Source organism: Cydia splendana, chromosome 9 (genome assembly GCF_910591565.1).
Source record: "Cydia splendana chromosome 9, ilCydSple1.2, whole genome shotgun sequence".
NCBI lineage: Eukaryota > Metazoa > Arthropoda > Insecta > Lepidoptera > Tortricidae > Cydia > Cydia splendana.
Genome location: NC_085968.1, coordinates 17,872,422 through 17,883,989, shown reverse-complemented (window position 1 = coordinate 17,883,989; position 11,568 = coordinate 17,872,422). Strand labels below are relative to the sequence as shown.

Genomic DNA, 11,568 nt, shown 5'->3' with positions numbered 1-11,568 from the left:
ATTTTGGAAGATATCAGAGGGCCTACCGCAAACCACGTTCGACGTGTTGCCTCTCTGTCGCACTTGTAAATTCGTACGTAAGTGTGACAGGGAAGCAACACATCGATCGTGATTCACGGTAGACCCTCTGTAACGTTGGAAGACGGCACAGGCTGAGCTGAAGCGAGTGCTCACCAAAGAATATAATACCAAGGCCTATTGACTTCCTTGAAACGATGTGACCCTTCAAAATTGTACATGTGTTGTCCGTTCCCAGACGAGATTGCCAGTAATTAACATCAAAATATTTTACTACAGCAACATTGCTAGAACTGGCTTTGTCTATAGATACGATTTCTAGGAACAAATCAAATTATTTTGATTTGTATTTTACGAAGTAGTCATATGTAAATTATTATTTATTTTTTGATATATGTATATTATTATCCATTATATTTCAGTTTTTCTTTGTCTATGTTCATAAAATCTACGAAGGGTCGACGTGCCTCTACCCTCCTTGATAAAATAAAAAAAAATCTTTGTCAATTGGCCTCTTTGATAGGCCTTGATTTGGGTCTGGCCGGTAAGAACATAGACAAGATAAAAGTCTCTAATGTCAATGCTGTCATTTAAGTAATTTAATGCAAAAATATCAATTTTCATATAAAACGATTTATTCACTTGAAATATATTTATTTACCTATTAATTTTAAAAATAAAATCTATTCATATGTACGAGCAACATATCTAAATGCGTCTTCGTACAGACTTAGTTAAATTTAAACCGTTGTCTCTCTTCCTTCCTTGCTGTATGTATCCGGCAATGGTGACTTTATCAACAATTCTTATCCGGATTATGGAAAGCCCTAATGTGTGTGTGGAAACCGTTGTAGTAAATCAGAAACAGCGATAATTTCAAGGTAAGATATATATTAATCTTTAAATAAAAATGAGCGTGCTAATTACCAAATTCAAATATAATAATTTAATCTTACTATCCCCGTAAGTCCCGCGGACGCTATATCGCGTCCGAAATTATAATCAAAATTCAACATAGATGTAAAACCCCACATTGTTTAAGCTGGTAACCCTAGGAATTAGCGACGTTAGTAATTAGGAAGATAGATTATATTGTTTAATTTTTTGACTATTTTGTTTTAGAAAGTGAATCAGCAGATGGCTTGAGCGTGAGATAATAATATAATCCTGGGCCGTCATATGATTTCTTAGAAAAAGCTCAGAAGGGCACGTATCTGCCGCATATCCAAACTAGTTTCCCGGTGACCAAGAACGCTGCGCGGAGCTGTGAAGCAGAAAATGTCCGATGACCGGATAGATGTAATAACAACTTGTAACCATTTGCCATATCAGTGTATGTATTCATATGTATTATGAAAATATTTATATCTTAATAATACGTAACTTTTTGTTACCTTTTATATTTCACGAATTTCTGAATATAGTACCTAATCATTATCTTTTAACGTATTTTTTTACTTATTTGTGAAATGCTAATTTAAGAGCCCAACAACGTGCACACTAGCGCCACTGCTAAATAATCGTGATTATTTAAATTTAACGACATGTATTTAAAAAAGGGGCCGCTACGGACTGTATTGTGTATTTAGGTACCTTTTGAATACATCAAACTAGATTTTATGTTGCTGGATTCGTCGATCTATGAGCTTAAAACAAAAACGGCCGTTTTAACTTTGGACGGGTAGATTGACGAATCCAATAACATAAAAACTAGTTTAATGTATTCAGCAGTGGCGCTAGTGTGCACGTTGATGGGCTCTTAAAAACCTGACCCCAACAAAAAAGAAAAAAATACAAAAAGAAATTCCCTCTCTGGGATTCGAACCCAGGACCATTAGCTTCCTGAACTGGATTACTGCCAATACCCGCTAGGCTAAACAGGTTGTCAATTCTAATTACAATGGTATCCTAGTATTATATTCTTTGATATAATACTCACTAGGAGAAGAACGATAACTCCATACAAAAAAATGTCCCTTTCAAAAGTTCGTTTATACTACTAGCGCTCTGGTAGGATACCATTGTAATTAGAATTGACAACCCGTTTAGCCTAGCGGGTATTGGCAGTAATCCTGTTCAGGAAGCTAATGGTCCTGGGTTCGAATCCCTGAGAGGGAATTTCTTTTTGTATTTTTTCTTTTTTGTTGGGGTCAGGTTTTTAAGAGCCCATCAACGTGCACACTAGCGCCACTGCTAAATAATCGTGATTATTTAAATTTAGCGACAGGTATTTCAAAAAGGGGGCCGCTACTGACTGTATTGTGTATTTAAGTACCTTTTGAATACACCAAACTAGTTTTTATGTTGCTGGATTAGGCGATCTATGAGCTCAAAACAAAAACGGCCGTTTTAACTTTGGACGCGTAGATTGACAAATCCAGTAACATAAAAACTAGTTTGATGTATTCAAAAGGTACTTAAATACACAATACAGTCCGTAGTGGCCCCCTTTTTTAAATACCTGTCATTAAATTTAAATAATCACGATTATTTAGCAGCGGCGCTAGTGTGCACGTTGATGGGCTCTTAAATTAGCATATCACAAAAAAATAAAAAAATACGTTAAAAGGTAATGATTAGGTACTATATTTAGAAATTCGTCAAATATAAAAGGCAACAAAAAAGTATACTTATTAAGATATAAATATTTTCATTCCTATTAGGATTACTGTATATATGTTAGGAGCAATACATATGAATACATACATTGATATGGCAAATGGTTACAAGTTGTTATTACATCTATCCGGTTATCGGACATTTTCTGCTTCACAGCTCCGCGCAGCGTTCTTGTTCACCGGTATCCCGGTAGTCTGGATATGCGGCAGATACGTGCCCTTTGAGCTTTTTCCAAGAAATCATATGACGGCCCAGGATTATATTGTTATCTCACGCTCAAGCCATCTGCTGATTCACTATCTAAAACAAAACAGTCACAAATTAAACAATATAATCTAACTGCCTAATTACTAACGTCGCTAATTGCTACCGGGTCTAAATTTACCAGCTTAAACAATGTGAGGTTTTACATCTATGATACATTTTGATTAGATATAGCGTCCGCGGGACTTACGGGGATAGTAAGATTAAATTATTATATTTGAATTTGGCAATTAGTACGCTCATTTTTATTTAAAGATTAATATATTTATGTATTTCTTACCTTGAAATTATCGCGGTTTCTGGTTTACTACAACGGGTTAATTTTAACTAAGTCTGTGCGAAGACGCATTTAGATATGTTGCTCGTACATATGAATCGTTTTTATTTTTAAAATTAATAGGTAAATAAATATATTTCAAGTGAATAAATCGTTTTATATGAAAACTGATATTTTTGCGTTAAATGACTTTAATGACAGCATTGACATTACAGACTTTTGTCTTGCCTATGTTCTTACCGGCCAGACCCAAATCAAGGCCTATCAAAGAGGCCTATTGACAAAGATTTTTTTTAATTTTATCATGGAGGGTAGAGGCACGTCTACCCTTCATAGATTTTATGAACATAGACAAAGACAAACTAAAATAGATAATAATTTACATATGACTTCAACTACTTCATAAAATATAAATCAAAATATATTTGATAAAATAATTGGATTTGTTCCTAGAAATCGTATAGACGAAGCCAGTTCTAGCAATGTTGCTGTAGTAAAATATTTTTATGGTAATTACTGGCAATCCTCCTCTAGGAACGGAGCACACATGTACAATTATGAAGGGTCACGTCATTCCAAGGAAGTCAATAGGCCTGGTGCCCACGTCCAGTGCTCGCCACGAGTATTCGATTTGTTTCCAATATGTTACTATTTCTTCAACCAAAAACGTCACTTTTGACACTGACAGATCAGTATAATATTGGAAACAGATCGGATAACTAAAACCATACTAAAACTCGAACAGTTTTAACAACACACTTATTTCTAATTTTCATTCATGTCTTTTGGGTTAAGTTTGTAATAAAACAGCCTAAAACGTTAATGTATTTTTTTATTACTAGGTAGCAAATATCTCGACAAGTCGACACTACTCTATGTAGTGGTAGTAAATAAAGGAAATACGTGCGCTATGTTCCTTTCTGTACCAATTTGTGTTGTAAGTATGTTAGAGTGGCTCGGTGATGGTTTGAAACTGAATAATGATAATTAAATAAGTAGTGACGCCTCCTAGAACCTGAAACAATTAACATTAAAATTTATGTGTTCGAAAATATCTCTTGTTAGGGTTCGGTGCCAAAAAGGATTTTAGGATATACCTAGATTGGTATTTTAATAGATACATGCGAAATATGATTACGCGACATAACTCTGTGTGGTAGCAACTAAAGCAAATACTTGGGCCCGATTCAGATTTTGAAATAGACATCTATTAGATATCTTTTAGACATCACCAAGATACGATAACGATATGTTTAAGATCTAACCTGTCAAATTTGACATTTGCGCGATTCTGGAGATACTCTTGAACGATTTCCACAGGATATGACTTAGAGATCCAATTCACATCTAATAGATATCTTATATTATTGGTTCCCCGAATTGCGCTGCAAAAGAGAACTAGTTGATATCTAAACTATAACGTATCTAGAATGGATCTAGTACGTGTCGTCTCTTGTGAATATCTTGAAGTTCGAATACGGCAGTTAGGCTATGTTCCTTTCAATATCTACCTATACCTATGTCTTATATTTTAGATTAACTCGGTGATGCTTTGAACAAGCTGAACTTACAACTTTAGGCTAAAAGCGGTTTCCTAATGGTAAACACGCCACAGGGTGCCAATATGTAGTCGTGCATCCAGATGCAGACTCAGGTCTGGAATAGGAATGTGTCCAAATTCATGTGGTCTAGGCCGCAGCGATTGGCCTGGCAAGCTATATTGGCATACTAGCTTGTTCGACCGCGGCCGCCTCGTATTCCCTTTGAAATATATTTATTTGGCAAAAGGTTGGACTTACCGATGCCAGAAGAGGCCTCGTGATGGTGAACACGCCACAGGGTGCCAGTGTGCAGTTGTGCATCTGAGTCTGTAGTAGGAATGGATCAAGCGTCATGCGGCTAAGGCCGCAACGGTCGGCGTGGCATACCAGCTTGTTTAACAGGCGGCTGGTACGTTCCCTCTGAAAATGTATTACCTTTATGTAACTATTTTTATTTTTCTCTAATACCTTTTTACTAACTTCTTAACAATTTTTCTTCTACTCGCTCTAGTTTCTTTGTATAACAATTTTTAGGTCTAAAATTTTGAGAAAAATACACAAAATCGTTCTTTACATATAAATGACAGGCCTATTAGAAATATGCGGTCAAGCGTGAGTCGGACTTAATTACTTGTTTTTGATCCGACCCCTACGGGTTTTTTTAAAGACATTTCATTCATGTTCCACGTAAAAAAATAGGTACATTGTTAAAAACTGGGTAATGTACGGAACCCTTGGAACCCGAGTCCGACTCGCACTTGACCGGTTTTAGCAACAAAAACAGTAGTTTTTCACCAGACTTAGATATTATGTTACGTACTCGTAAATGTTCACGCCAAGTTTAATGTAATTTAACTTTTTCGACGCCGTGTCAAACACAAACGCTGTCACGCGGACGCCACGTCACCGAAATGTCAAAACTGAAATTGAACTTTATGCATATGCACGTCGGTCTAGGTATGTTGCTCTGTGGTCTGTGACCGATTAATCAGTCTTTGGCGTTGAACCTGCGGTGCGGATATATCGGTCATTGGCGTCCAAAAGGTTAAGCATGTCGTATTAAAATGAGAGAGTAACTTCGATTGTATGGGAGAGGCTTTTCGGCGGGTTCGTGTGGCTCTTAAAACAGAGTAAAACAATCGTGTTGATAAAAGGGAAAATCACCTGTTTCAGGAGCCAGTGGCATGGTTCCACCAAGACCACTAGATGGCTCAAGTGTAGCAAACACCAGTTTACTTGTATTCCTATTGACAAATACCACTCTTGTTCATCCTTACAGTTAGTACCTAAAAGTGATATACATTTACTATATCAAAATTACAATAATTCAAATTACAATATGCTTATCCTAAAAACTAGATAAGATTTACACACCAATAAAAGTAACAAAAAAACATACAATCCAAATTAACTAATGTCAAATAAATTCTTAAAAAATATAACACAAAACCCTAGAAACCAATCAAATTTTTAACCGACTTCAATTTCATAGAAGGAGGAGGTTCTGTATTCGGTTGTGGCTATTTTTTTTTCTATGTACGTTCACCGATTACTCCGACATCCGTAGCCCGATTTGAGTAATTCTTTTTTTGTTTGAAAGGAACTTCGAGTTGATCCCATTTTAATTTGGTTCTGTTCTGATGATGGGATCCATGAGGAATTGAGGGAACTCCTCAATTTTTAAAGCACATGCATGGTGTTTTGGGCGTTTTCTTAAGCAACTCGAGCATTTTCTCCCGAAAACCACCAATTTGATGAAGTAGACCTGATGATGATGATTATTTTGATGATAATGATGATGATTTCTTTAAATGTAAGTACCTATGTTCAGCGATTACTCCGGCACCTGTGATCCGATTTGAGTAATTCTTTTTTTGTTTGGAAGAAGTTACCTCCAAGGTGTTTCCGTATTATTTTTGGTTTTGGTCTGATGATGGAATCCCTGAGGAATTGAGGGAACTCCTCAATTTTTAAAGGTACGTGTTAAGTGATTTCGGAGTTTTCCAAAGTACTGTAGCCTTACCACGAGTTTGACATTGACATATTCGCTAACGTCTTATGCATCTAAATGTAACTTTTTATGCATCTCGCTCACACTAAGGTTAGTACGAGCGAGATGCATAGGAAGTAAGTTACACACATGCTAGCGAATATATCAATGTCAAACTCGTGGTAAGCTGGTAAGGCTACTGATCGGGGGTTAAGGAGTTAAGGGGTCAGGGATTAAGGGGTCGGAGAATGGCGGTTGAAGGGTTGCTGGTTCAGGATCGAGGGGTTCCTGGATTAGGGGTTGATGTGCTGTGAGGTTGAGTGATCGAGGGGCTGAGGGATTGGGTCAGTGGCGGGGCGGGCGGATGGATTTAGTTGACAGGAATTATAATTTCCCAGACGGTTCGAGAAAATTCCTGATTACATATTTACTAAAGTAATAGGTACACGAATGTAGTGTTAAACATGATCTTGTTTTTCATTCATGCGTCGCGCTCTTAACAATGCGATAAAACTAAAAATGGTAAAATAAAAACTTTTTTCAAAACAAATTTAACCGACTTCAAAAAGGATGAAATAAAATATTATCATTTTTTATGTCTATGCGTTACCAACTGATATGTTTGAAGTCGTTGCCAAGCCAAGTAGTAACAATACCAGTCAAAAATAATCAGCTTTATGGCTATAAATCCCATTAGGGGTCATCCATTAATTACGTCACACGAATTTCTAGGTTTTTTGACCCCTCCCCCCCCCTTGTCACATGTGGTCACATTTGGCAAACCCCTCTAGTGTGACGTCACATTTTTTCTACGAAATCGCCAAATCGAATTAAGTAAGTACCTAAGTATTATTAATATTTTATCAAAATATTTTTGACGATATAAATATTAGTAATTTTACAACCCAAAACGGCTTAGGAAAGAACATTAAAAGAATAAAAACGATTATCGTTTTAAAAACTTGTTATTTAAATGTACAGCGAATAAAATAATTAAAAAAAAAAATTCGGTTACTGATGAAGTTAAAGTGACGTCACAAAGTTTGTGTCTCCCCCCTCCCCCATGTCACAATATGTCACATTTTCTTGACCCCCTCCCTCCCCCTAAACGTGTGACGTAATTAATGGATGACCCCTTAGAACTGTACTAATAACTATTATAAATGTGTAAAGAATTCTGTCTGCCACTTTGTCGCCTTTTCATGGCTAAACAACTGAACCGCTTTAGGTGAAATTTGGCAAGAAGGTAAATTCCTTGAATTGTGTTATATTTTGAAATGTAGTCCTCTGGATAAGAGACGGGAATTAACTCAGTCCCAATCCCACACTTGCGTGCTATAGACTGTTCGAGCATTAGTAAGAAATGCTCTTTAAAAAATACGACGGCAAAAAAATGCATTTATATTTACACTAATGTGCCGACAAATATGGTACGGACTGCGCCAAGAAGGTTTGATCATGTGTTCTGAGGTGTGTTCTTAGGTCCAGTCGACGTCAATGATAGGTTTACACTTTTGCACCTTACTCCTTTGTAATAAGGCGAAAAGTGTAAACATATTTTTAACGTCGACTGTACCTACAGAAAGTACGTTCATTGTCGTCGTGTAAGGCAATCCAACGTAGGTAAATCCTTATCGAATCGGACCAAAGTCATGGTATGCTTCAAAATTAGGCTTGGCACCGACTTCAAACATATCAGTTGGTAACGCATAGACATAAAAAAGGATAATATTTTATTTCATCCTTTTTGAAGTCGGTTTAATTTTTTTTGTAAAAAGTTTTAATTAATAAATAAAAATGTATATAAGGAACATGCTCATATGGTTTATAGTACAAGTACACTAGCGACCCGCCCCGGCTTTGCACGGGTTACACAAAACCTTAACAAATTTATAAACCGAAACCTTCTTCAAGAATCACTCATAAAAATCCGACTAGTAGTTTTTGAATTTATCACGAACATTCATACATACAAACAGACAGACGCGGCGGGGGACTTTGTTTTATAAGGTGTAGTGATGAAACGAACTAAGTGAGTGAGTTACTTTTATATTCTTATAAACAACCTCATGTGACACCTAAAATGAATAAAGATAAATAATAATACATACATAATAAAGCTGCAATCACATTATATGAAGTTATCAACAAAAGCAGGCATAGCAATATGAAACCACACAGCAAAAAGGGCCCGTTGTTTTTGTCCACTTGTATCAATATGTCGCATATCGCGTCGTAGCTCAGGTTAAGTTGGTGGACGTATTCATTCTCGTGGCCGTCACGCCGAGCGGTTGCAGCATCTATTATAAAAGATTATTATGTGATACAAGTGTGGCAATTCTTATACTAATTGGCAGTCTGGCATTTTTTTTAATTGACAAAAAATTAAGTGAAACCGGGCAAGTGCGAGTCGGACTCGCGCACGAAGGGTTCCGTACCATAATGAAAAAAAAAAACGGGAAAAAAATGCAAAAAAAAAAACGGTCACCCATCCAAGTACTGACCACGCCCGACGTTGCTTAACTTTGGTCAAAAATCACGTTTGTTGTATGGGAGCCCCATTTAAATCTTTATTTTATTCTGTTTTTAGTATTTGTTGTTATAGCGGCAACAGAAATACATCATCTGTGAAAATTTCAACTGTCTAGGTTCTATCACGGTTCGTGAGATACAGCCTGGTGACAGACAGACGGACGGACGGACGGACGGAGACGGACGGACGGACGGACGGACGGACAGCGAAGTCTTAGTAATAGGGTCCCGTTTTACCTTTTGGGTACGGAACCCTAAAAAACTATCTAAAAGTTAGGTTAACACGTTTCAGCAGGAACGCAATATTGATGATTTCTCTGAAACTTCATTTTTGCTAGACATCAGTAGTGGTAAGGTCCTCGATCATTAGCCTTGGTTTGATTCTTAGGCCACCTTTAGGTACACATTAATTAGTGTTAACCCTTCGTATGTCTAAGCATGTGACACTGCACTAATCAGTGCGCATGAATTTAAAAATCCATTGTTTAATACAATAGCTTTAAATTCGTTCGTACTGAGTGCTTCTAAGCTTCTAAAGACATACGAAAGATTAAGTGAGAGTTGATACTAAACGCAAGTAGCAAATGTATAAACTCGCATTTAACACTAGAGGATCTATGGAACTTGCCAACTAGGTGTGTAAACAAACCGCCATATTGAAATTGTCTCTGAATGATGAATTTACTAGTGACTTTTGTTTACATAGTTAGCAAGTTCCATAGAATAGAATGACACTTTAATCAATGTGTAAAACAGGCCTTACAGACATCATGTAGGTATCAGACAAAAATATATAATTAGAATTGGTAGAAAAGCTTGCTGCTATGAAAACATACCTAGGGCCCAAACATACTTACGAGTAAATAATTCCTCCAGTTCATCATTTACAAGGTTGAGTGTGGAATATATTTCTACCAGTAACAAACTCCAGAGCTGCTGAAAAAATACTATTGCGAGGGCTTCGAAGCCATAGACAACGTACAAGCTGGAAACTAAAACTATTATATGTTCTAGTAAACGTCATTACCTAAATATATGGAACTAGCCGTTGCCCGCGTTTCGTTCGCGTGGATTTTGATAACTTTGAGGGTCCACAGATTGTATAATAGTTAGCACTAAATAAATCAGTTGTATCTTTAAATATGACTTAAATCACACGATTACCATACCAACTTTCAACCCCAAAGGGTTACCCCTTAGGAGACTAATTCATATAAATCTCGTTTTAGTGATTGCTTAAGTTACATAAACAGCCTGCTGTGAAAAATCCAGCTTTCTAGGTCAAACGGTTTGGGCTGGAAGTTGATTTAAGTCAGTCAGTCAGGACTTTTACGTTTATGGGGCCCACTGATTAACAGTCCGCCGGACGGTATCGGCCTGTCAGTTGTTCGGAACTGTCAAAATTTTGTTCTAACTGACAGGCCGACACCGTCCGGCGGACTGTTAATCAGTGGGCCCCATAAACGTAAAAGTCCTGACTGACTGACTTAAATCAACTTCCAGCCCAAACCGTTTGACCTAGAAAGCTGGATTTTTCACAGCAGGCTGTTAGATAAATCGTCAGGTGACAACCAAAACTTACTAATTAACTACTTACAAAAAAAATAACTAAACAAAAATCAACCTTGTTTTGGATGTAATTAGTGAATTTTGGTTACATGTCACCTGACGAAATTAAGATTAAGTACATAGGTCTGTAACTAATCAAAAAAACACACATACAACTCAGTAAAATAGTGTTTCATAATAATAGCTAACAGAAACCTTGTATTTGACCTATGTATACCTTACATTAAAATATATACTCCACTTACTATTATTTTTCAATCTTCCATAATATAATACCTGCACGCTGAATATGAGATAATAGGATATAATTTGCCATATTATGTACGAAATTAGCAATACGTGTTTAAACTTGCTATATTCCACCCTATTATTTCCTTTAAGGTTGCTTTTAATCTGAAAAGATGAAACAAAAAGTAGGATTTAACTAAACTAAAAAACTAACTATTTTGGCTCAGCGATCCAAAGAGAATCTTGGCCTCCTAAACGAGAGCGTGCCACCTGTCCCGATCCTGCGCAACTTCCTGCCAGTTACTGACGCGAAGCTGAAGCAGATCCGCCGCCACATTGTCTTCCCAGCGATACCTGGGCCGACCCACCGGACGGCTACCAGTCGGTCGTCCCAAGAACGTCCTCTTGACAGCCCGATCCTCTCCCATTCTGAGTAGGTGACCGAACCAGCGAAGTCTGTGCGCGTTCGTTTCGCCGACGATATTGGGTTCGGCCACTAACTCCTCGATTTCGGCATTTTTCCGGATCCT

The 11,568-nt window shown here is 37.1% G+C and overlaps 1 long non-coding RNA gene across 2 annotated transcripts; it reads right to left on the bottom strand.

Moving 5' to 3' along the window:
- Positions 1-4,981: 4,981 nt before the first annotated feature.
- On the bottom strand, positions 4,982-10,213 carry LOC134793768 (uncharacterized). Of its 2 annotated transcripts, XR_010144580.1 has the most exons (4): positions 10,099-10,213; positions 8,821-9,009; positions 5,884-6,005; positions 4,982-5,139 (listed from the first exon to the last, which is right to left on the bottom strand). It is a non-coding gene; the product is annotated as an uncharacterized LOC134793768 (long non-coding RNA). The 2 variants fall into 2 exon arrangements; XR_010144579.1 differs by lacking the exon at positions 4,982-5,139 and having other exon boundaries at positions 5,832-6,005.
- Between the last annotated feature and the right edge of the window lie 1,355 nt (positions 10,214-11,568).